Below are 26,997 nucleotides of genomic sequence, written 5' to 3' on the forward strand. Positions count from 1 at the left end.
ATAGAACCAAAACTGCAGTTACCACATATGTTTTAAATATATTACCCATACAATTAAGAATAGAGTATTATAAACCAGCTCTATAAATCTTATAATAAAAACAGTAACACACTCTTATCCACAGAGAGGCCCTTCATAATACTATAGATTCCACGGTGATGTGGTTTTGGGATTGACTTAATATTCCCTGGGAAGAACGTTAACTGGCTGAAATACATCGGAGCACATCCCCTTCTGTGTACCTAAAATGAAAAGGAAAAGAGTCTTCTTGCAAGGCAGAAGCAGCTCAGCATGTGCCTGGCTTCAGCGTTCCTGGAAATCCTTCGAATTTTTACTACCATTTACAAATGTTAAGAAAATTTCATTTTCAGACAGGGCTTCAGGCATTGTTCTGAGGAGAACAGAGTTGAGATCCGTTGCCTTTCAACTTCAGGCCTAAACTAATCATGAATGTGAGGGAAGATCTGTGTAGATGTAAATCATTTGTAAACTACAAGGTGCTAGCCTATGCAAATGTCAGCAATTAAAATTACTGATCATGTTTCTCCCTAACCTTGACTCAATTGTTAGGAAAAATAACTATGAAACTTACAACAAGAAGGTATTTCAACCTTAGGAGGAGATTTTTTTCTTGGGGGTGGAGGTTGGGGGAGGAGGACACTGACAAATGTTTCTTTTGTAGAGACCAAAAAATCTTTTTATTTTGGAAAATTTTGAAGATACACAAAAGTGGAGATAATAGTAATATAAACTCTCACATATATACTTCCTAGTTTCAGCATATGGATTTAGAGTTTTCATTTACTCTCCACCCCTACCCCCCAAAAATTGGATTATTTTAATCCCAGACGTCATATAATTTCAGTGCAAATATTTCACAATATACACCTAAAACACGAGAACTCCTTTTTTGAAACAGCACAATCACAAATCCACTCATGGTTAAACCAGTGACAATAATCCCTTGAGATTCTCTAATACGTAGTCAGCCAGTGTTCAAATTTCCCCAAATGTCCCATATTTACTTTTTATCAAATACATCTTCAACTTTTAAGGATCATGGCTGTTTTTAAGGAACTCACATAGCTGAAATCCCCTTGCAGTTCCTCCGAGAAATATTTCTTTAAATAAGTGCTTAGCCATGGAGTATTTTATCACAGATTTAACAATCAGTCACCCTGGGCCTTTATTGAGATGGGCCCACGCACTGTTCAACAGTATAGACAGGCTCTACTAAGACTTGTCTTGCCACCTCTTACTGGAGAGCAGCACCTTATAGTGCAAAGACCTGGGAGTCAGAAAACCTTGATTGTAGCCTTAATTCGGTCACTACATAACTATACAACCTTGAGCAAATCCATTTTCTTCTCTGTCTCAGTTGCTAAGTCTGTGGAATGAGCGGGTTAGCCTACGTAATCCCTACATTTCTTTGTGGCTCTTAAGGTTGAACATATTTGATTTGATGTTTAATTCATTTCAAATACTCTAACTTCATGATGTTGTTTGCAAGGATGAGAGCATGTCTATTACAGGAGAGAGCATGAAATCATAAAACCACCCAAATCCTGACCTTAGTTTCCTTGGGTAAGTCATTAACCTAGTTTCTAAGCCTCAATGCTATACTGTATTACAGTTATTTATTTTACTTATTCATCTCTTCTACCAGACGTAAACTTCCACAGAGTGGGAATTTCTCATATTCATCTTTCTATAATCAAAGCCTAGTGTCTAGAACCTGGTAGGAACTTGATAGACACTTGTTACATAAATGAATGTTTGGGTTTGCAATCTGAGGATAAGTGACTGCTCCATCTACCTTGTAGCATTATTGTATGGCGACTGCGTTGGTATATGAAAATGTTCCTTTTATATTACATACTGAAAAATATTCAGTGTTATTATTTGTATTTGAAACATTCCAAGTAGAATATTGTATTCACTGATGGAAGTCCAACCTTGCTTCTAACCCTTGTTAAGGGATGAACGATAGGCATTTTTTTTCTTTCCTATGTTAAATTTCCTCTCTTTGGAAATTTTTATATGCCTTTCTTTCCTCCTCCTTCTTCTTTTTTTTAAATTAAAATTACACTTCTAGGTACCCATCACCATTCTTTATTTTTTCAGTAATGATATTTGAGGGGAATTTTTTGGAGGAATTGGTTAGTAGCTTAGTGCCAGTCTAATTTAAATAAGGCATCTTTATTAACTTCCACAAATCAAAATATTGCAGGAGGTAGTGTAACAGCAGCTGTATGTATCAGCTACATGCATTTTCTGATGAACTAAATGTCCCCTGAATTAGATGAAAAGATGCTCCCGATTCAGTTTCTACTACAGCTGAATGGGAACAGTTCTGCCTATGATTTCCTTAAATGGGCTCTTTCTTTTTTGTTAGGTCACTAAGTTTAGTTTATCACTTAAAGATTCCAGATTATCCACAGGCACAGTTTTGAAATGTGAACGTTTCCCTTCACTGTGTTCCAATCTGGGACAACCCCTAGAGCAGCATTTCCTGAAAGGAAAATGAGTCCTCAGCAACGATACTCACAAAACCAGTGACTGGACAGATACATTTAGGAAAGTCTGCATAACCTCTTCTTGGTGATTCCCAAACACCTTAGCACACGGAAGACTCTGAAAGGCCTTGCTGTAAAGCTATTTGTTGCATTTCTTGGTTGTATAACAAATATAGTTGTTTAACTCAGCATTTCTCAAACTTCCTAATTTCATGTCCCACTAAAAAAACAGTTCCAGTTAAACTAGGACTCAGTGATGCTACCAAATAGGACATTAGAGATGTCAAAATTTGAAAATATGTGCATCTTGGAATAGATGAAACGTGAACCTTTTTTCAAACATCACCTATGGACATACTGAGGATCTGGTGTTCTCTGGAACACTCTGGAAGCTACGCTTTAGCCTAGAGCTTGTACAATTATTCCAGAGGAAGACAGTAAAAGGGTATTTTTTTCCCATTAAGAAGTAAAAGAACTAAAAATTTTGAAGTTAAAAAAAAAGATAATTGGCCCTCCCTGTAACCTTTGGAGTCAATCAACCTCGAATAGAAAATGCTTGAAAAAAAAAATTTCCAGAAAGTTCCAAAAAGCAAAATTTGAATTTGCTGAAGGCCAACAACTATCTACAGAACATTTATTTTATTTATAATTATATTACATTAGGTATTATAAGTAATCCAGAGGCGATCTGAAGTACAGGGGAGGATGTGCATCCGTTATATGCAAATATCACACCATTTTACATGAGTCTTGAGGACCCCTGGATTTTGGATTTGGCGGGGGTTCCAGGAGCCAATACCCCTGATACCAAGGGACCAGTGTACTGCTCACTCGTTTTTGGTGCAAAATAGACCTTGTTCAGTTAAAAAGTAACTTCCAGGTTCACATCAGAATCTAACTGTCCAGCTGTCCTCAATCAGCTTGTAAAGTTCTTTAAATTAAGAAGTCATGTAATTAAATCATCCTGCGGGGTGACAGGTAGCTGACTTTCACCCGAAGCCACCCCTTTGCCTCTCAAGAGCCCCACACCCTGGGGCTTCCCCGGCGGTCCAGTGGCTAAGATTCCGTGCTCCCAATGCAGGGGACCCGGGTTGCATCCCTGGTCAGGGAACAAATCCCACATGCTGCAACTAAGACCCGGCACAGCCAAATAAATAAATTTTTTTAAGAAAGAGCCCCACACCCTGAAGTGACTCAATTCCTAACCCACGATTAAAATCCCTAGCACTGGGCTTCCCTGGTGGCGCAGTGGTTGAGAGTCCTCCTGCCGATGCAGGGGACACGGGTTCGTGCCCCGGTCTGGGAAGATCCCACATGCCGCGGAGCGGCTGGGCCCGTGAGCCATGGCCGCTGAGCCTGCGCGTCCGGAGCCTGTGCTCCGCAGCCGGAGAGTCCACAACTGTGAGAGGCCCGAGTACCGCAAAAAAAAAAAAAAAAAATCCCTAGCACTTCCCAAGCAATAGGTTTGGGCGTAAAGCATCAGTAACTCCACAGTGAGTCAGATGAAGTTTGTGAGTGCTGGGAGGAGGTTGGAGGATTCGTAAATCGGCTTCCAGAGGAAGGGGGCGGCGCCGGGCCGGGCTGTGCAGGCTCCCCGTACAGGAGTGCAAGGGCCCGACACAAGTCAGCCCGTTTCCATCCTTCCCCATCTTGCCAATCCGCCTCCGGAGGGTGTGCGGGCAGGGCTTCGGGGCCGGGGTGTCCCACCCCAGGCTGGCCCAGGCTTTCCATCTTCCCCTGATGCCCAAGTTCAGCCCCTCCGAATGCCTGAACCGGACGAGTCTATCTTTCTGGACGCGAAGTTGGGGCTTTCCCCAGGCCTCCGGGCTGGCAGGACCGGCAGGGGCCTCGCGCCGTCCTTCGGGACCGGAACAAACAGCCGCTGACCCCGGGAGGCCCGGGTCACCTTCACCCTCGCCTTGCCCTCCACCTCGCAGCCCTCTCCCCTCCGGGGACCGGTCTCCACCGCTGGCCTCGCTCCGGGCGGGAGGGACACTTGTGCGAGCTCGGCCGCGCTTCCCGGGGCGCCGCATCCGCCGCCGAGATGCTGGCAGCTCGGGACGGCCCCGCGCGGCCCTCTCCTTATTTATCCACCCGGCAGTTTCCATGGCTCCGCAGCCATCCTCCGCCCCCTTCCCGGCGCACAGTCCGGCGGCGGGCGCGACGGGCCCGGTGGGGGCGGCGGGGGGCGTGCGCGGCGCCGGGACCGGGCGGCGCTCCCCAGTCTTACCCCCGGGGCGGCCGGCCCCCGGCCCGCTCGCCTGCACCCCGATCTGCTCCCCGCCGGGCCTGTCGCCGGGGCCCCAGGCACAGCGCAGCCCCCGGCCCGGCCGGCGGCGCGGGGGAGGGGCGCGGCGCAGGCAAAGTTGCTGAGTTGCTTTGCACGCTCAGAAGTTGCAGCTGAGACGGCAGCTTCCCGCCCCCTTCCTGGACTCGGCGACTCGAAACACACACCCCACCCGTCGCCACCCGCTGCCTGCCCTCGCCCCCGCCGCCCCGGCCCGGACTCGGCAGCATCCCCGCCCGGAGCCCAGGTTTCCAGCGGAGTCGGGTTGGGGGCGGGCGCGCCCCACCTCCCCGCTCCGTCCCAGGGAGGGGGAAGCGGCGGCGGGCGGATAGCCGCGCGACCAGGGCGCTTTCGCACTTTGTAAAGCTGAGCAGTTGGGTAGGGGTCGCCCCCCGACCCCCGCGCCCTCCCCGGGCGAAGCGGGGTTTGCAGAGCGAGAACCGGGCAGTGTTCCCATCGCCTCCCGCGGGGGTTTTCGCCAGGCAGGCGGGAGGGGCTCCGCTAAGGGGCTGAGGTCGCCAACAGGTGCTCGCGAGCCCATGTGACGGGGGAGGGGCCGCGCAGGGGAAGCCGGGGTGGAGGTGGGGTGGGGGTGGCGGCGGGCTCCCTCCCTCCCTCCCTTCTCCCCCTCCCTCCCGGTCCCCCGCGGAGCCCGACGCCGCGCGCACCCCGCCCGCGGCGGCCTAGGGAGAGCTCGCGGGTGGCTCTCCGGGGCGCTGGTGCCCTCGCGGCCTGCCCGGGAGGAGGAGGAAGAGGAGGGGGAGGGAGGGGATGCGAAAGTGGGTCAGGAATGTAACTGGACGCTGCGCACCCGCACGCACCTCCTCCCCCGCCCCCATACCGGCAGCGGCGGCCCGCGCAAGCCTTGGAAAGCGAGTCTTTTGCCGTTGTGGTTCCCCAGCCTTATCGGTGGACGGTTACCAGGGGATCCCGAGGGATGTGTTTCCCTGTGACCCTTTGGGAAGAAAAACTTAGTTGCCTCAGTAACCGAGCTTGGCTTGGATGGGAGGATGCAGTGAATGTTCTAGGTGAGCCTGAGGGTGAAGAGGCGGCAGTTGCACTAGGGAGCGGATTAACTTTTCTTGTTACTGAACCAAGACGTGAAAGAAAAACTGGAGAGGAGGTGGGTTTTTGCCCTGCTTCTTGTGTGTTTGTTTGTTTGTTTTCCTGCCGTCTCAGAGAACATAAATTCAACATCTTTGCGTTAGAGTTTGAGTCTCCCAAATGCAGGCCCGGGCTGCCATAAGTTTACCAACGTTCTTAGCAAACGCTCCCTTTGAAGTTGGTACCTTCGAGTCGGAAGAGGCAGGGGACAGGGACAGTGACAGTTTTGTATTTGAGGAAGGCCTGAGAAACAAACATGGAAAGGCCTTTATTAAAAGGAGAAGAAAAAAATCAGCAAAAAACCCCCCACACTCAACCCTCCTCAAAGCAGGAGAAATGAGAGCAGTCCAGTTAGTTCCCTCCGGAGCCCAGCGGCACCTCACACCCCGAGCATGTGATTAGGAGAGGGAGGGTCCAGCTTTTAAAGAGATGGGCTTTGGGTTTGGGTGCTGGTGATGCAAGCGGAGTCAAGGAAGAAATAACAGTAAGCAATGAGGTTGCGAAGCAGTGCAGCCCGAACCCTTGTTGAGCACCTTTCCAGAGAGCTGTCGCATTTTTCCTCTGCTGGTTTGGTCCAGGAGACCTCAGTTACAGAGGGCAGGCTAGGGCTGCGGAACCAAGGCCCAGAAAGCCGCGAAGCTTCAGGCCCCAAAGAAACTGCTGGAGTTTTACTCAAGAAGCCGGGAGGGGTGTGTTATCCTCTAGAGAGATCCTAAGAGTTAGCCGAAGAAAAGCTAGCTGACTTAGCACTTAATGTAAATTTCTGTTTCCAGAGCAACCCTAGAGAAAGAAAACTAAATTGAGATGCATTTTGCATGAAAGAGTCTATATTCATAGGAAGCAAAAACTGGTCAGTTGAATTTCGGTACATTGAATCATAGTCTACGTTTATATGTAAAAGAGGAGGTTATTTTGTGATGAAAACTTTTGTGGAGATCTAACCATCCCTAGTCTATTTTTATTTTATTTTTTAACTTTGTTGTGTTTTCTCAGTAAAATGGGAGTAAGAATAATAATGCTTGATCTGCTTTGGGGTAGTAGACTGGACTTTTTCTATTACTTTCTAGATAGAGGATCTTCAGTTCAACTGGCAAAAGTCTTTATTTTCGCTTATGGTGTTTTCCTGAACTGTACAACAGCTGAAGCTGGAAACGGACCAATTCCATACCCTGGATAGTCTTGCATTTGAATGAAAATGGCAGAGTTATGCAGAACTTTTCTGGAAACTTGAAAAAAAAATGAAGACGTTCATGATCTTAGATTTGGTCACCCTGTTAGGGAGCATGATTTCCTTCTGTGTGAGATAATGAGACTGTCAAATCTTGGTACAAACCAGCATTGTTGCTATAGAAATGAATTGAAAATTTAAGTAGAAAATGAAGTGGCAGACTTCCTTTTTCCCCCCATCCCTTCTCCCCACGCCTCAATTTCTTCTACATTCATGAAACATTTCTATGTAGGGTGATCTTCATTTTAGTTATAAATCAGATCTCTAAAGCAAGTTAAATTAAGGAATAAGTATCTGTTAAGAAAGGATTGACAATAGAGTCCTTAATATTGTGTGTTCTTGTATATTTAAAACGTGTTACATAATTTGGGGGGCACTTTTCAAGAAATTGCCTATGTGTAGCAGGTTTCCACATAGATTATTTTGGACAATGCATTTGTAACTGTTTACTCACTGCTACCCCCAAAATATTTTTTTCAGTGAACATGTGCTTTAAACATTTTAGCCACCTATTTTGTCTAGCACTGTGTTAACTTAAGCACTGTGGAGATTACACAGTGGAGAGAGGCATGTTCATGTCCCTAAAAAGACTGAAGGCTACTATGTTTTAGTTGGGGGTGGTTACAGCTAGATGATAAATATAAGAAGTTTAACAGTTAAGGAGTTAAAACACCAGGAAAAAATATGTGCCTGTATGCCTAAGAAGAGCTGATGGATTCATAGATGAAAGTTAAAATGAGTTGAGAAGTAGAATGAGAGATTAAAAACATTCTTTTCCTTCTATTTATTCTCTAAAATAGTAGCAGTGAACCTGTATTGTTTCCGTGTAAGAATGAGGGTTTGCTCTTTTTTAGGGAGATCTTGCCAGACAGCTAGTGTACAATTGACTGTCAATGAAAAGTCAGGCGCAAAGTGCTCAGGAACTTCCAGGGAGGGGCAGAGGGCAGAGGGTGAAAGGGAAGGTAAAAGGGAGAGGGCAAACCCTTACTTAGCAAAGGCTCAGATGTGGCAGTGCTGGGCGTGTCCTGGGTAGCTGTGAGGTGGCAGCCATCAGGAAGTGCTCCCGAGGGAGTTGGTAGAACTTGAACTTAGGCCGTACAGGGTGGACATGATTTTAATAGCTAGAGAAAGACAGACCTTCCTAGTGGTAGAAGGAAGATAAGCCGCGAGGCAGGAAGTCGCAGGGAACATTGGGGGAATTTGAATGGATCGTCTTTGCTCCTGGAGATGGATCAAGTATGAACTTTGTCATTTGAATGATAGGTTTAGGGACAGACCAGTTAGGGACCTTGAATGCCTGGGCCACTGTTGGTGTTAGGACTTCATCTGCAGGTAATGGGGAATTGTGACAGGATTTTGAGCAAGGAAAATACGTGGTCACTGTTGGATTTGGGGAAGGTTAATCTTGTGCGTTTTGTTGGGAATGGGAGGTCAGGGACCATGAGTGGCTATTGCCACTGGGACCCAAGGGCCTGGACAAGGGTTGTATCAGTGGGACCTTGGTTGGAAGGCGATGCTTGGAGAGTTATTTATTTTCTTTTATTTATCTTATTTATTTATTTTTGGCTGCATGGGGTCTTCGTTGCTGTGCACGGGCTTTCTCTAGTTGCAGTGAGCGGGGTCTACTCTTCATTGCGGTGCCTGGGCTTCTCATTGCAGTGGCTTCTCATGTTGCGGAGCACGGGCTCTAGGCGCGTGGGCTTCAGTAGTTGTGACGCGTGGGCTTAGTAGTTGTGGCACCCGGGCTTAGTTGCTCTGAGGCATGTGGGATCTTCCCAGACCAGGGCTGGAACCCGTGTCCCCTGCATTGGCGGGCGGATTCTTAACCACTGCGCCACCAGGGAAGTCCCGTGAGTTGTTATAAATGGAAAATTGACAGTACTTTATGGTGTTTGGATGTGGACCTGAAGCATCCAAGATGACTGCGGATTTAAATCTAGATGCCTTGGCAGGTGGTACTATGAACAGAAATTGGAACAGGAAGGCAGTGTTTAAGGTAAATTGAAGGGTTGATTTCAGAAGTGGAATTGGAAGCCGTGATTGGCAGCTGGGTTTAGGTGATTTAGGGAGGATGGATGGGTCTTGGCTGAAAGTAGAGGGTGAGTCATCTAAAGAGAAGTAAGCGATGATTGGTCCTAAATTTGAACTTGGTGGCAAAGGACGAATTTTAGGGTACATTCATGATTAGAATTTATATATATACCTATATACATATGTATACATTCCAAAATTCTCCTGGGAATTCCCTGGTGGTCCAGTGGTCAGGACTCTGTGCTTCCACTACAGGGGTACAAGTTCGATCCCTGGTGGGGGAACTAAGATCCCTCAAACCGTGCAGCAAAAAAAAAAAAAAAAAAGATTCTCCTCCTTCCTTGTAAAGCACTGGAAGGTAGTCATTCCTGAGGCTTTAGTTAGAGCCAATCTACTGAATCAGCATTGTGGTAACCCAAGTACTTTACCCAGGAGCTCCCAAACCCGGCTCAACAGATTAAGGGGTACAACCCCATAGGCACTGAATCAGAATCTCCCGGGCTGGCAGGCTGTGTGTTATATAAGCGTTACAGGCCACTCTGCTACAGATTCCTCTTGGGGAACCAGTGCCTCCGTCAGTGTGTTCTACAACCTGAGACCTCCCGGGAGCCTCCCGTCTCTCCCCAGGAGAGCAAGAGTTCTTCCTTTTCACGTGTTAGTTTCAACCTGTTCTTGTGCTTTTGTATCTGATGGACAGCCATTGATAGGCAATGCTGGAAGTTGTATTTATATCCAGAGGACCTGCTGCTTTACAAACTTAGCACGGGTTTGCAAGCCTGGATGGATGTGTCAGAAGAGCTCTGCCCTGCTAGGTAGGAAGCAGGTTTGGAGTTGAAGCGCTGTGTTCGGGGCTGACTCACACTCTGTCCATCGAAGTATGTCGAGATGATGCAATAGACCGGGCCCTGGGCAGACTACTTCCTGTACCTTTGGATACGTAGACCCCGGGCCTGGTATTTGGCAATATTCTCGGGAGGAGACTGACTGATTGGCTTATCCTCTTCAAGGGAGCTGAGTAGTCAGAGGTAAGGCGGGGCAAGCTGTGAGCTCTAAACAGCAGTCTGGAGTTTAGAGAGAACCAGTCCAGTTTAGAGAGAATGGAGAGTCAGGAATTCAGGGCTGGATTTCTAAAGGGTGATGACCGTTCACACCTTTTCCAAGGAATACTTGTCTATCTGTGTATCTCATTGCTTTATTGTCACAAAAAACAAATGTCTGTCCTTTTGAGCGGCAGCAAACATTTTGTCACTTCCAGTTAACCAGGTGCCGATTATCCGGCTGCAAGGTGTCATTTGCTCTTTTTTATCCTTTCCTGTTTATAAGCTATAAAGAGACAAATTCTCATGTCCGTATCATTACATGTCTGGTGCACTAGCAGGCAGACACTAATGATTAAAATTCATGGTGGAGGTTGGAGGGGCAGCATCCTCTCCCTGCAGAAGCCAGTGGTGGGGTTTTTTTCTCGTTGACCTTTTACTTTACCCCTACCAAACAACAGTAGAAAATGATGGAATCAGGGTTGTTGTGTTTTTTTTAATTGTGGTAAAGTACATATAACATAAAATGGACCATCTTCAACAACTTTAAGTGTGCAGTTCAGTACTGTTAAGCACATTCACGTTGTTATGCAATGGAGTCTAGGCCTTGAACTTCATTTAGAATATAAGGGAGTATGCTAAACATATCAGAAAATGAAACCCAAGGTACTCAAGAAACTGTGAGTGAGAGAGGATGGTATAAGATGCAGACCCTTAGAGCACTCATGTGAGAGGGGAGAGATGGCAGGTAGATGGATGGCCCGTCTGCGGGATGGGCTTGTCCGAGAACATCCTTTTCAGCAGCTATTTGTGAAGTTAGACTACAGGGGGGAAAAGGCGATTTTGTGTTTGAGATTTCTTTAAGAAGCCAGAAATCGGGCTAGCATCATTGTCTTTTTAATTTTTAAAAATTTTATTGAAATATAGTTGATGTACAATGTTGTATTAATTTCTTCTGTATAGCAAAGTGACTCAGTTATACATATATGTATATATTTTTTTCATATCCTTTTCCATTATGGCTAGCATCTTGATACACAGATTTTAAAGTCTTCTTGAAGCTCTGAGTGTAAAATGAAAGAGCTCAAATGAGAATTTACAGCATCTAATTTACACAATTTTCTAGCATCTCCAGAGTTTGTTTTGTGTATTCTGCGGCGTGTATAGAGTTTTGTACACGTTTTGCATTCTCTTGATCACACTGAGGGGTAGGTAGTATTTACTGCTGTTGTCCTAGTTCTCCTAGTGACATGTATCTTATTATTATTTATGAAAATATGGGTATTAACAGGCAAAAAACTTCTAAATGAGCAAGAACCTCTAAATTTATGAGCATGTCAATGATCACATGGTAAATAGAACGATTTTTAAGGTTAAATAGGTAAGATTCACAAGAAAGATTGGAGACATGATTGCTGTTCACTTTTTTCCCCCCATTAGAAAATTTATTTTCACAACCCCTTACTGTTTGCACTCATTCCTAATACCCACAAAACAGGTTTCGAGCTGCTCAGTCCAACAGGATGTCAGCCGCAGTTCCAAAGAAGCTGTGGGTTCCTGTTTTACCAAAGGAAAGATGCTTCATTTCTCTCTCACAGCTTTGGGAATTTATGGCTTGTTTAACAACCCTCCGTTTAAAAAGTGCTGCTGAATTTGAGAAAACTTACAGAATGGCTCTGAGTTTATCTTATTCCAAACTGCTTTAGTAAACTTTTGCTTATCAGCCCTGTGAAGATGTGTTAAAAACCAGCTTGGCAACGTTTTTTTCATATAGCATGATAGAGGGCCTTGAGAAAAGAGTTTTGAAGCAGTATCAGCATTGGGACTAAAACGGAACACTTTTCAACAAGAATCCTCATATGTTTCTCTGCATTTGGAGAACTCATCTTTTAAAAGCCAAGATTTCATAGTAGGACTGAATTACCAGTGGAAGGTTTTCCTACGGTAGCAATAACAGGCAAAGGCAATTAGAATTTCACGAAGAACTTGGAAGATGGTTTCTTTTGTATGGATACCTACATATTCACAATCCTGCGCCCACGCATGACACCAATATAATTTACTGAATTCTGTTTAGAAGCAGTCTTTTAAAAAAATATATTTATTTTTGGCTGCGTTGGGTTTTCGTTGCTGCGCGCAGGCTTTTCTCTAGCAGCGGCGAGCGGGGGCTGCTCTTCGTTGCGGTGCGCGGGCTTCTGTTGTTGCGGAGCACGGGCTCCAGGCGCGCGGGCTTTAGTAGTTGTGGCTCGCGGGCTCTACAGCGCAGGCTCGGTAGTTGTGGCGCGCGGGCAGAGTTGCTCCGCGGCATGCGGGATCTTCCCGGACTAGAGGTCGAACCTGTGTCCCCTGGCAATGCAGGCGGATTCTTAACCACTGCGCCACCAGGGAGGTCCTAGAAGCAGTCTTTATGTAGATTTTTGAATACTTTGCACTCTGATGGTATTGAAATACAGATTTCAGACGAGAGCTCTCTCTAAAGGATTACTTTGAGAGTCACGGAGTTATTTTTTATAAGGTACAGTCACTCGAGAGATTTGAAGGCTATGAATCAACAGTTTTGTACTGCAGTTTTAGAACATGTTTGTCCTTGAAGCCATGAGCTTCAGCTGATTTGCCAAAGGAAAGCAGCAGTTAATTCATGTTGCTCCGTCATTAATCTACAGAAAATGAAAGTTCAGATGGTCCTGGGAGTCTAACATATCTCAATTTTGTTTTCTTTTAAAGCTGAGTTCTTACATTTTACTAGAAAAATAGTCCAGCTTTTAAAGTAAACAGTCCAGCAGTCGACAGGTGCCTGTCTTACGGTGAAACCCTGTGATGCTGAATGTGGGACATTTCTGTGCTGTGTGTTAGTACAGAACCTTCCTGCTCCATCACCGTGCCCTTCGCGTTGTCATTTCTGTGTTGAACAGGGCCTTCACCCTCCTGAAATGTCAGCCGAGGCCTCAAACTCGTGTGTGTTTTCCCTTTGATTACCTTGGTTCTGGGCCAGCCTCGTATTCGACACATCCAGCATAGGCAGTAGAGCTGCTTCTTGATGTTGGGCTGTTAATCTTTTTATTGTTTCCTGTCACTTTTCCCCATAATTGATCCTCTTGAGCCCAAGGGGGGGAAAATGATGAAAATGACTTTGAAAACAGCTTTGAAAAGGAGTATTTTATGTTGGACTTGGGTCTTACCTGAGACGGTAAGACAATGGAAAAAGCACAGTCTGCTTCGTAAGGCAGAACCTCAGCCCTCACATCGAGTGAGCTAGATTCGAATGGACGCTTTGCAGGAGAAGTGAAGAGGGTTTTCCTGGTGTTTTTGCAGTGACTCAGACATGAGGGAGTGAGGGATGGCGAGAACTCACAGGTGGTTTGCATTTAGTTCTATGCAAAGGCTACAGAATGAGGTCCTCTTTCCTTTGGAATTAAAAATACAATTCTTTTTGAGCTGTAGGCTTTCTCGTATATTCTCTCCCCAATATTCCCTCTGTCCCACATTCAATTCACTAATTCTTGCTTTGGCTTTGGAAGCTCTGCCTCTACCCAGCCCTGGAGTGTGCCAGGTCGCCCACTGGAATTTGAGAAGAAAATATTAGAACCTCAATTGTATTTTTAGCTTGTCCTTTTTTTTTTTTTTCAGTTTGTTAAAATTGTGGTAAAAAAGATATAACATAAGATTTGCTATCATGATCATTTTTAAGTGTACAATTCAGTGGCATTAATTACATTCACAATGTTATGCAACCATCACCACTGTCTATTTCCAAAATTTGTCATCACCCCAGACAGAAACCTGCACCCATTAAGCAACAACTCCCCACGGCCATCTTGACTCTCTAATCTACTTTGTCTCGTATGCCTGTTGTAGATATTTCTTATGAGTGGAATCATACAATGTATGTCCTTTGGGGTCCGGCTTATTTTTTTGCATAATATTTTCAGAGCTCATCTATGCTGTGTCATGTGTTAGTACTTCATTTCTTTTTATGGCTGAATTATATCCTATTATATTGACTGTGTATAGTACATTTTGTTTATCTGTTCATCAGTTGATGGACATTTGGGTTGTTTCTACACTGGCTATTTTGAATAATGCTGCTGTGAACATGGGTATAAAAGTGTCAGTGGAAATCCCTGTGTTCAGTGCTTTTGGGTATATGTTGAATATTTACCTAACACTGGAATTGCTGGGTCATGTGGTAGCTCCACGTTTAACATTTTGAAGAACTGCCGAACTGTTCTCCCCCGTGGCTGTACCAATTTATATTCCCAGTAGCAATATACGAGGGTTGCAATTTCTCCACATCGTTCCCAGCCCTTGTTATTTTCCATTTTTTTATTATAGCCACCCCAGTGGATCTGAAGTGGTATCTTGTGGCTTTGATTTCCATTTCCCTGATGACTAATGATACTGAGCATCTTTTCATGTGCTTATTGGTCAGTAGTATGTTTTCTTTAGAGAAATGTCTATTAAGTTCTTTGCATTGTGCATTCTTGTATACGTTTCGTAATGCCTAAGAGTAGTATACAGTTTATAAATTAAAATATACATATGCTAGGATATATGCAAGGTGTTTTTTAAAGATGGGGGATGTACTTTTTGAAAGTTTGGGATGTACTTTTTTTTTTTTTTTTTTTTTTGCGGTACGCGGGCCTCTCACTGTTGTGGCCTCTCCCGTTGCGGAGCACAGGCTCCGGACGCGCAGGCTCAGCGGCCATGGCTCATGGGCCCAGCCGCTCCGCGGCACGTGGGATCTTCCCAGACCGGGGCACGAACCCGCGTCCCCTGCATCGGCAGGCGGACTCTCAACCACTGCGCCACCGGGGAAGCCCTGGGATGTACTTTTTAAAAGTCCATTATTATGGACTATAAAAATGATCTATTTTATTTCTTAGTGCCTAACCTTAGCAGGAAAATACTCATGAAAATTCCTAAGCTTTCTGGGGCGCGGGGTGGGGAGCGGAATCCTATTTGGTCAAATGTAATGTGTTTACTGGAGCCGCCATATGAAACTAACCACAGGGTCCCAAGAATATCTTTTGGGATGTTTTCTTTCCGTACTTAAGAAAGTAAATCTCCGTGGCTGGTTTTCAAGTTAGACTTGGCTATGCTCAATCCTATTTTGTGGTTAATAATGGCATTTCAGGGTTCTAGCGTATCTTATTAAGAGATGGAAATGGTTTTTCATGCCATGTCACATAGGGGAGCCAGAAGGCATAGAATGAATCTAAAGGAAGAGGCTTAGCTCTAAAATAATAATGATGATGATGATGATACTTATTATGTCATTTATAAAACTAATTTGATTGTATAAAGAGATTAGCTTTGGGGGGATTGAACTGGCCTATGTAATGACCCAGTAAAAGCATTTTAGGCCTTGGATTTTTTTAAAAAAGCGGATTGGTTTTCCCATTGTTGTTCTATTCTCTGAAAGTAAACTTTGTGCAGTTACCCTAAAATGCCAACTTCTATCAAGGGCGTGACATCACCATCCTAGTACATCCTGGTGTATTTCTTGGAAAGTGTCCACACTGGCAGGCGTTTTCCAAATAAAACATTTGTTTCAGTAAACAAGTGTTTTACCCGGCAGCCCAAGTGGAGAATTTTAAAACCAGTGTTTGTTTTGCAAGCAAACATTTTGTTTCAATCCTTGCAGCTAAACAAGTGGGTAAGATTTAAGTGGCCTCCTGGTAAAAACAAATGCAGACCATTTTCAGAAAACTTCGGCTGAGCAGAAATCTATTTGCTGTTAGAGTGTGAGTTTAGACATTCAGGGAAATAATTGGTACTTTCTATAGAGTTCTGTACTTAGTTTCAGTCAGAGTGGAAAGTCTTAGGTCTGGGTAAAGGCTCTGAATTTTTTTTTTAAGGCAAAAGATGAAGAAATATAAAAGAATCATGAAAAGTATTCGTTTTGCATATTTAAATTTTATAGCTTGCCTTTGAAATGTGACTAAACCATCATCAGGTATTCGCTCTGCATTTGTTACCGCTTTTCTAATTATTTTGATGGTAATTCCTCCAATGTGTCATCGAATCCAACATCCACGTTAATTATCAGCCTTCACCTTTTGACTTTTATAAAAATTGTGGTATAATCAGACTTTGGTGAGCTGTTATTACTCTTACTTAGGGTTCCTTGTAATCGAACATTCATTCTGTCTTTGATGGACTATCTTTTGGAATACGTCTTCCAATTTTTTACATTTGAAAGTTTGCTTGTGATGTGCTTTTCTCTTTATTTGTTTGTTTGTTTGTTTTGTGGTACGCGGGCCTCTCACTGCTGTGGCCTCTCCTGTTGCGGAGCACAGGCTCCGGACGCGCAGGCTCAGCGGCCATGGCTCACGGGCGCAGCCGCTCCGTGGCATGTGGGATCTTCCTGGACCGGGGCACGAACCCGTGTCCCCTGCATCGGCAGGCGGACTCTCAACCACTGCGCCACCAGGGAAGCCCGTGCTTTTCTTTTTAAAAAGCAGGCCTCTTTCCTAATCAGGACATAGGCAGTATTGCACCTTCTTAAGAGGATAATCAGAAATTTTGATATATAGCATATATGCAGAAGAGTATTAAAAAAATATATATATATGTTTTAATTAGCAAGTGGACATGCATGTAACCCCCATCCACATTCAGCAATAGAACATAGCCTTAGAATGTTCTCCGCTTTAAAACCACCTCCCTCTTCCGTCCGTAGGAAGTTTACAGCTGTGTAGGTATCCTTAAATGACATCATTTAGTTTTGCAAGTGCTTGGTGTATATTACATTTTACCTGTTTGTTTTCATCAACGATATAATCACAAGACTTAGCCACGCTGATGCCTGGACCTGTGGTTCAGTCGCTGTTGTTGTTTGGGGTTCCTGTCCCGTTGATGTGGCCATTGGAGCTGTTTGCAGCTTTTGGGTCCTACGACAAAGGCCGTCAAGAGCATTTATATATATATATGGCTTCTAGTACCGTTGTGCAGAAGTTTCTCTAGGGTGCATGTGGTGTGTCGTGGGCGGTGGATTGTTGGGTCGCGGGTATTTGTAATTTTAACTTTACTGTAACTCCAGCCTGTTTTCCGAAGTGCTTGGTTCAGTCTGTGCTCCTTCTGACAACGATTGGGAGTTCTTACTGCTTCACATCTTCACCAGAACTTGGTATCCTTAGACTTTGTCATTTCTGCCGGTCTGATGAATATGAAATGGTGTCGTATTGTGGTTTTAATTTGCTTTTCCCCGATTAATAACAAGGCTTATTGGCCATTTTGATACTCCTTTTTCTTAAGAGCTTTCCCATTTTTCTATGGATTGTCTTTTTCTTACTAATTTGTAGGCTTCTTTTATATATTTTGGAATGAGTCTCTAGTTGATTATACGTGTTGCAAATAACGCCTTCCACCTTGACTTGTCTTATTATTCCATTTACGATGCCTTTGCATGCTCACAAACTCTTAATATTATTAGATTTATCAATGTTTTTCCTTTATGGTCAATATTTTTCTTTCTTTCTTCCTTCCTTCCTGCCTGCCTGCCTGCCTGCCTGTCTGCCTTTCTCTCTTTCTTTTTGGCTGCGTTGGGTCTTTGTTGCTGCACGTGGGTTTTCTCTAGTTGCGGCGAGCGGGGGCTACTCTTCGTTGCGGTGCGCGGGCTTCTCATTGCAGTGGCTTCTCTTGTTGTGGAGCACGGGCTCTAGGCACGTGGGCTTCCTAGTTGTGGCACACGGGCTCAGTAGTTGTGGCTCACGGGCTCTAGAGCGCAGGCTCAGTAGTTGTGGCGCACGGGTTTAGTTGCTCCGCGGCATGGGGGATCCTCCCAGACCAGGGCTCCAACCCGTGTCCCCTGCGTTGGCAGGCAGACTCCTGACCACGTGCCACTGGGGAAGTCCCTTCTATCTTGTTGAAGAAATTCTTCCCTCTCCCAGGTTCATGGAGCTATTCTCCTGTATTCTCTAGCGTTGTGCCTTTCGCGTGTGATTTCATTGTATCTTATTTATCTGAAACTGATTTTTGTGAATGTTCTAAGGTAGGAGACTATCTTCGTTTTTTGTCTATTTGGGTACCATTTGTCTATTTATTTACGTATCCACGTAACCTGGAATACTTACCACCTGTGTCATCAACCACGTGGCCATTGTGCTATGTCTGTTTCCGTGCTCTCTACTCAACTCCACTGGTCTCTTTGTCGATCCCTTAATTATCACAGCCTCACAGCGAGTCCTGATGCCTGGCAGGGCATGTGCTTCCATTAAGCATGTCTTGGTGTTCTTGGCTTTTTGCCCTTCTATATACATTTTAGAAACAGAACAAATTCCCTAACAGAACCTGTTGGAGTTATTATTAGGACTGCACTGAATTTGTAGGCCTGACATGTTTACAACAGCGAGTTCACCACATCGAAAGGCGGGGTGTAGTCTTTAAAGAATGGTGCCCAAAATAACAAACCATAAAAAAAAAAAAATGGCGCCCACCTTCCTGTGTGCAGATCCCGACCCCGCTCTTCACTGGCCACGTGGCCCTGCAGAAGCTCCGTGAGCCTCAGTTTCCTTATTTGTAAAATAGGGATCGTAATAGTACCTACCTTACAGGATAATTGAGGGGATTAAATGACTACATGTGTTGCATATAATATGTGGAGGGTGCTTAAAATGCTGTCTGGCACATAGTCAGTCCATGTTATATAAGTATTATACACAAACACTGATTTCTTCATGCTTATTTATATCATCTTCACCGTCCCAAGAAAGTTTTATAATGTTCTGTATAAAACCATATATAATATATAAAAAATACATTGCTACATATATATATAACATGCAGAAATATGTGTAATAATATTCCTGGGAAACTTAACCATTTTGATGCTATTGTAAATGGTATTTTAAAAGTTTTTTTGGGGGGTGTACAGATTATTGTGTTTTTCTTTAGTATGTTTTGTGAGCTGATTATGGTTATCTTTGATGAAGAATTATTAAGTGCTCGTGTTGCATAAGATACTTCTTGGAGCAGACGAGAAATGTGGACACTTCCATCTGGGTGATTGCCCATCATACTTGGTTTCATGGGATTGAACATTTTCCCATTTTGCATAATTTTAAACGGTTGTATCCTATTGACATCTGTTGTGGAAACCCATACAAGAGTTTTGGCAGCCTGGTTCATTTTATCTTGCATATCAAGCTGCTTTCAGTTCGTTGTTTCTTTTCAAGCTATGAACTCATTCTAGTTCCATACTTGATCACGCGCTTGAGATCGCGCGTTTTATTTCCAATGCTCTTCCTTTCCCCGAAATTCTGTCCTAAAGATGCCACACCCTTTGAGATTGGAGTCACAGCTTCACACCTCGACTTGCATCCACTGCCAGTGACAATCCTCTGGGTGAAAACTCACATTGTTCATTTGCCGTTCTTTTGTCACACGTGTCACACACGTCTCTAAGGAGTTCTCATTTTTTAAAGAAGAAAGGAAAGGGAAAGGAATATACATATGTATATGTACCTCTCTCTCTGTATAGGTTCCCCTCAACTTGTCTGCCTCTGGTTTCAGTTCTCACCCCTCTGGTCACGTGGCAGTGCTGCCCCACGTGGGAGGTGAAGCCCCAAGCTCTGTATGATTTCATTTTGTGTCGCAGAAGGCAGAAACTCAAAGTGAAACCAACAAGAAAACCAATGTGTTCTTAATGGTTTTTACCCAAACCATAAATCCGTTTCTTGGAGGGAGAGGGGAATCACCAACGTCTGATCCAGTTTCTCTAGTGTGTTCCAGGCAGTGTCTGTCGCTTCAGTGATTATCTGCTGGGACTCAGGGGGTTCATTGAAAATGCAGGTTCCTGGACCTGATCTAGACCAAGGGAAGAAGACAAGCCGGGGAAAAGAGGAGGCAGGCATTTGCATATTTTAAACGATTCCCTGGTGGTACTGACAGGCAGGGACCTAGTGACAATATTGATGGTGTGGTAAGCTTAGATTTTCATCGATCACCTACCATTTAATGGACAATTTCAGAGAGGTTTAATATAGGGTTGCTGACACCTCTTAGGTGCCATGCGTCAGGCCCTTTATGTTTAAATCTATGAGTAGACCACTATTATTAGCCCCATTTTACAGAAGAGGAAACGGAGGCGCAGAGAGGTTAAATAACTTGCCCGGAGTCGAACATCTGATGCGGAACTGTCATTTTCTTTGTGGATCCTCAAAGCAAAATCCTGCCCTTTGTTAATTACAGAATAAGCTGGACACTAGCAGAAATGGACCTAAAGGGTCTATTTGGATCCGAACTGTGCCTTGGTATTGTGTCCTGTGCCTTATAAATTATTCATTCCTTTAGCAAGGCCTTAGGAGCATTTAGAATCCCTGTGGCTTAGGTAGGGATTCCTCAAAAGGAGGGCTTATACAGGAAATGAGAGTGTATCAGACAAACTCGTAACTTCTTAGCAGGTGCCCAGGGATAGATGAGAGGATGGTGGGGTGGAATAGAGGGGCTTCTGTCCATTGTTAACCTGTGCCAGGCTCTGTGCTGAGCGTTTACAGGTAATTTTTCATTTATGCCTCACAAGAACCCTGTTCATTGGCTTCTGTTGATCACTGACTGAACACACTTAGAGACACAAAGAAGCTCGCTCATGGTCATACAGCATCCAGGTTGTGATAGGAAGACAATGCTTACCTCTCTCCAGAACCTGGCTTTGAGCGACTCTATGTTCTGCTTCTGACTATGCAATCAAATAGGATTTTCTGTTTTCTAGAGGAGAATGACTCTCCATCTGATAGTGACCCAGACAGTCCAGTCACTAAGATCACTCTGAGGTTTAAAGAGATCTTCTCAATGGCTTATGATGTCATTCATCGTTTACTTGGCCTCCCCACTTTGCCCCCTGGTTCTGTTGCCCCTGCCTGGCCCGCCAGGTAAGAATCCTTCAGAGCTAATATGACGACGGCCAGGTTCATGGCCAATAACAAGATTGACGGATGTCTAGGGACTGGAGGAGGCCCAGAACTGTGTTTTTTGTTGGGTTGGTTTTTTAAATTAATGAATTCATTTATGGCTGAGTTGAGTCTTCATTGCTGTGCGTGGGCTTTCTCTAGTTGAGGCGAGTGGGGGCTACTCTTTGTTATGGTGGCTTCTCTTGTTGCTGAGCACGGGCTCTAGGCGCGTGGGCTCAGTAGCTGTGGCGCATGGCCTTAGTTCCTCTGTGGCATGTGGGATCTTCCCGGACCAGGGATCAAACCCGTGTCCCCTGCATTGGCAAGCAGATTCTTAACCACTGTGCCACGAGGGAAGTCCCCCAGAACTGGTTTTTGAAGGAACATCCTAGCTTTGCCCATAAGTACACCATTTGCTTACCCCTGCGCAGAGGCGGGTTGGCCTTCTGTGCTCTAAGCAGCTCCTTAATTTTCATGAGAGGACGTTTAGTGTCTGGTATTGGGCCATATGCAGGTGAATCTATCTGTAGGGCAGGAATAGAGATGTAGTCGTAGAGAATGGACACGTGGACACGGGGAAAGGGAGGGTGGGACGAATTGGGAGATTAGGTTTGACATAAATACACTACCATGTGTAAAGTAGATAGCTAGTGGGAACCTGCTCTATAGCACAGGGAGCTCAGCTCGGTGCTCTGTGACGACCTAGATGGGTGGGATGGGGGAGGTGGGAGGGAGGTCCAAGAGGGTATACACATAGCTGATTCACTTCATTGTACAGAAGAAACTAACACCACATTGTAAAGCAATTTTATCCAATTAAAAAAAAGAGAGAGAGAGAGAAAGAGGGAATTCAATATGATTATTTTTGAGCCGCTTCAGAATTGTAGTGTTTGGTCATGAATAAACCTTAGAAATCATCCAGCTCAATTTCTCCATCTTACTGAAGAGGGAAGGAAAAACCTGCACATTAAGAGACTTGTTCCAGGTAACTGGTTAGTGGCAAGTCTAGAACACAGTTACCGGCACCCAGCACAGTGCCTTCCTTCCACCTCTTTGATCTGATTTTATGGCGGCACCGCCCTTATCAAGCTGAATCATGTCATGAATAAGCCCTAAGAATTTCAGAATTTCAACTTCAAAATGTTTCATGCGGTAGGGCTTTCTGAGCACATGGGCTCAGTATTTGCGGCACGCAGGCTCGGTAGTTGAGCATGTGGCCACAGTAGTTGCAGCACGCGGGCCCTAGAGCGTGCGGGCTTCAGTAGTTGCGGCGCGTGGGCTCAGTAGTTGTGGCTTGCGGGCTTAGTTGCTCCTCAGTGTGTGGGATCTTCCCAGACCAGGGATCGAACCCGCGTTGGCAGGCGGATTCTTAACCACTGCGCCACCAGGGAAGTCCCAGTAGGGCTTTCCTTTTAAAGGCAGATTTACCTTCCTTATTATATGTTAGTTAGGCTAGTGATAAAATTATGATGTTTCTAAATGTACAATAGTGGATGATGAGAGAGACTCTTCTGAACTATTACCAGGCCTGCTGGAGAGCTTCACATCCAGCAAAGTGGAAAATCTCCTTATGGATATTCCATTTTCTTATACAGGTTTTCAATGGAGAGGAAGAAAACCTAACAAAAAGATAATAAAAGGAAGAGGTACATATCGTTGTGAACGTCTTCATCACTTTTTAATCTTCTAGGCCCCCGACCTTATTATCGAGGCCTCAGACACACAGATGTGGGTTGTACCCTCTGACCCAATGTCCTTGGAGAATGGGCATGTGAGTGGAGGAGACCTAAGAAAGAATCTGTTCATTAAGTTTGCTGTTTCATTCATTAAAAATAATCCCACGAGTGTGGACCAGTTAAGGCAGTAACATCAGGGCCCATGCTGTGACCCCCGCCTTGTCTTCTGCTCTCCTCCATACGAATTGTGTCACATCGACTTCACACTGAGATACAGAAGAGCCCATGGCCTTTTTCTTTTCTTTTTAACATTTTGTTGAAGTGTAACGTGCTCACAGAAAAGTGCACATAGTATAAAGGGACAGCTCCCTGAATTTTCACCAGATGAACCCACCCCCGAGAGCTTTTGAGTACCACAGGGCTGGTTTCATAATCTGGTGTCACCATTTGCGATCTGTGTCACCTTGGGCAAATTATGGGACCTTTGTGCATCTTAGTTTTCTCACCTGGTGGTTGCTTTTCATAGGTATTTGTGGAGAGTAAAGATAAGATATGTAACTTACCCAGGGTTGTTCTTCCTTCCCTCTAATCTGAGGAGAGCCTCTGCAAACTAACACCCTCAAAGTGGGTTACGTATGTGGTAGCTGGAAGTGTGTAATGTTAAGTAACCACTCACGTGTATCCAGAAATGTAGTTGACAATATGGATCAGAGAACACAAATGCCCGCGACTGATTTTGGCCCAATCTCCTCGAGGGCTCACTGGGGAAGCTTGGTTTGGAGTAGGTTGAAGTTTTACCCAGTTTACTTATTCATATATACCCCGCTTCATTCCAAAAAGGGATCGTAGAGATATGCATAGTACAACATTATTTAAAATAAGTGAGGGAAAAATTAAAAAGAGAGGGGAAAAATAACTTAAAAAGAAAATATAAACGAATGAATGAATGAATGAGTGAATAAACAAGGAAATGAATCAAGGCTAAAGTAGAAACGTAAGCTAAAGCCTGGGGTGAGGTTGATACACAAAATAATGTCACGAAATCCAGCTCGTTTGCTAGATGTGGGCCTCAGAGCTGGCTTTGGTCAGCTTAGCACAAAGCGAATAGGGGAAATGATTAATAATGAGACTCACAGGGCCCTTGTGATATGAAAACAAACCAGTTGTGCAGGAGAAACACGATTTTTTCCTTGGCACCAAGACCTTCCTTCTGTGGGTCTTCCCAAAGAGAATTTGATGCAAAGTGGTGAGATGCCCTGTAATTGATCAAATCATCTGCTTTGTAATGCTGTGTCTTAGCCTCCGCCTCGCTGTATACAGGTGGCACAAAGCCAACACCTAATTTAATAGAAACAGTTTTATAAATGACCATCAACTGATGAAATTCTATTCTCCAATTTCTTTCAATGATACAATGAAAATTAACACAGGCTGGTTCCACGTAACAGAGAAACCCACTTGTGAAGTTTCTGAACCTACCAAGCGGCAGTGTGGCTTAAGCTTGATGGGACAAGAAGAATTTTGGACTCTTCTTCTAAAGAAGACTCTGAGGGGGAAGCATGATTTTTAGGATGTGCCTGGAAAAAAGGGACTAGGAGAAACTGAAGGGAAGGGGGCTTTCTCGGTGTGAGCTGCGATCTGAGAGCCAGTACAGGCCTGGGCCTGCAGGCCTTGACTTTGGGGAGAGGGAAACTATGCTTCATTGAAAAAATTCTAGTTCCTCACCACTGAGGAGCAGGTTTGGGGGAAGGATAATGAGGTCAGTTTGGGAGAGGTCGGGTTTGCAGCACCCCTACCTGGGAAGTTTTTTTACACACACACAGACACACACACACACTCAAATATATATCCTTGTCATCACGTTAAGTAGACTGTCTGTCAGATTCCAGCTGAATGAGGGCATATACACAGAGGCAAATGATGAAAAATTGGGTTTAGTTTTGAAATTTGAAATTCAGATGTTTGTCAAATAAAACCACCCTTAATAGTACCAACAAATAGTGCGTTTTCTTGCCGTCACTGGTAAAACAGTGGGTCTCAAAGTCTAGTTTGGAAGCTTAGGAATCCCTGATGTCCTCTCTGTGGGTCCATGAGGTCAAAACTATTTTTATAACAATAATAAGGTTGACTTTTTTCACTCTTTTTCTCTCTGGGCTTAGAGGATACGTGATGTGTGATATCACAACAGACCGCAGAGGGACTTCCCTGGTGGCGCCGTGGATAAGACTCCACGCTCCCAGTGCAGGGGGCCTGGGTTCTATCCCTGGTCAAGGAACTAGATCCCACACGCATGCCGCAACTAAGAGTTCGCATGCTGCAACTAAGGAGCCCGCCTGCCGCGACTAAGACCCAGTGCAACCAAATAAATAAATATTTAAAAAACCCAAAAAACAAAAATCAGACTGCAGAGAACCCCAGCACCTTCTAAATCCAGGCATTAAAAGAGATTTGCAAAAATGTAAAGCTATGTATTCTTCTCATTAAATTATTTTTTGGAACACGGTTATTTTTCATAAAAATATGCTATTTATACTGATGTGATGGGTTTATCATTATTTTAGATAATAAATTTACTTTATCCTCGGTTTTAATTTCTAATATGGAAAATACTGACAGCTGTAAAACTACGCAAACAAAAGCTGTTTGGGATCATCCATAATTTTAAGACCAAAAAGTTTGAGAACCCCTGTATTAGGAGGATTCTTACCATAGACTTTTTTTTTTTTTTTTACCGTGCCGTGCGGCATGCGGGATCTTAGTTTCCCAACCAGGGATCAAACCCGTGCCTCCTGCATTGGGAGCGCAGAGTCTTAAGCACTGGACCGCCAGGGAAGTCCCTGCCATAGACTTTTGATACCAGGCACTAATAATGGTACACAAAGAGGTGTCTACCTCACTGCCTGGACACAAACCTGCAAGTAAATACACAGAATTGTTCCACACAGTGTTGGCATCTCCGCTTTATCGGCGTGTTCTTACCACAGAGATTTAGTTAGCACTGGGATTATGGCAATTAATAAACAAGGTCTCTACCCTCATGGAACTGATTTATAATAAAAGTGTGTCGAGAAATCAGAATCGTTAAGGATTTGCAGCGTACCAGAGGTCAGTGTATACTGCAACTCTGGAACTGGTAGAAGGTGAACCTCTGAGGGAATGGATGTCACTCCTCGCTGTGGGCAACGCCCTGTGCTGAGTGCTCGTGTGTTACTTAACTTTATCGCAGTCTTGGATGGTCCATATCATCGTATGTCGTTATGAGTGCAGACACCGAAACTCAGAGAGGTTAGATCATTTGTCTACGTTGTCAGTTGATAAGAGATAGAACCAGGGTTTGTGCATTTTTGTAGCACCTTTGCTTTAGGTAGTCTTTCTCTTTTAAGGAAGCAGTAGATTTGCCCTTTCTCTCTCCCCACGTACACGTTGGAGGAAGGGCCTGTTGCCATACTCTTGCAGCGCGTCTTGTGTGCCACGTTCTCGCACAGGTGCGGAGAGTAGCGGTGAGGAAACCTTCACATCCAGGTTGGGAGTCTTCCACTGTGGTAGCATCCAGGTGCATCGGGCTGACGTTATCTACGAAGGAGTTTCAGACGGTGTGGAACCTGTTTGACCGGCCGAGCCCACCCAGAGGGTACTAGACACCAATACAGTAACCACGGCAAGGTCTGTTTCCTTGTACCCTCTTTCTGCACAGCCAATTAAGATTTCAAATCACTTCTTTCTTTGCCAGGACAGATTATTGCCTAAGTGTCTCCTAGAGGTGACCTTTCTGGGCCTGTAAATGGTTTAATTTGGACCCTGGTAGGTGTGTTGGGCCGAATCTAGGGGGCACCTTTGGATTCAAAGCCAGTTTCGGCCACTTGGGTTTTCGTGGCAGCCGCCATGGTAGGTATGTCTGGTCCCAGAGGAGCTTCCTCTGAGCTATGTGATGTACCACCCCCCTCCCCCTTGTACCCTCCCAGAGAACCTTCTCCATCAACTGCCCGAAAGGCCTGTGACCTGTGGTCAGAGCCCAGCATAGTGACTGCTTGGTGTATCAGCCTCTCCGGAAAGCAGTCTAAAAACCTGTGCACGATTCTGGAATCTTTCAGACGCCTCAGGGACTGGAAATAAGTCTCTTCTAAATGGAGAGCACACTTGCATACATACCCACAAATAGTCTTCATTTCAGGATGGAATCAGGGCCTCTGCTGGCCAGATTTTTGAGTTGCATTTTAACTCCGCTCATG

General features: G+C 44.7%; 1 protein-coding gene across 3 annotated transcripts in view; it reads left to right on the top strand.

Moving 5' to 3' along the window:
• Positions 1 to 5,476: 5,476 nt before the first annotated feature.
• Positions 5,477 to 26,997, top strand: part of RREB1 (ras responsive element binding protein 1) — a 177,633-nt gene continuing 156,112 nt past the window's right edge. For all 3 annotated transcript variants that reach the window (XM_082664127.1, XM_082664132.1, XM_082664133.1), the window contains exon 1: positions 5,477 to 5,926. The gene's annotated coding sequence lies outside the window, so the exon portion shown is untranslated. The remainder of the gene's footprint in view (positions 5,927 to 26,997) is intronic.

The sequence above is a fragment of the Grampus griseus genome (genome assembly GCF_964374135.1).
Source record: "Grampus griseus genome assembly, chromosome: 10".
Classification (NCBI taxonomy): domain Eukaryota; kingdom Metazoa; phylum Chordata; class Mammalia; order Artiodactyla; family Delphinidae; genus Grampus; species Grampus griseus.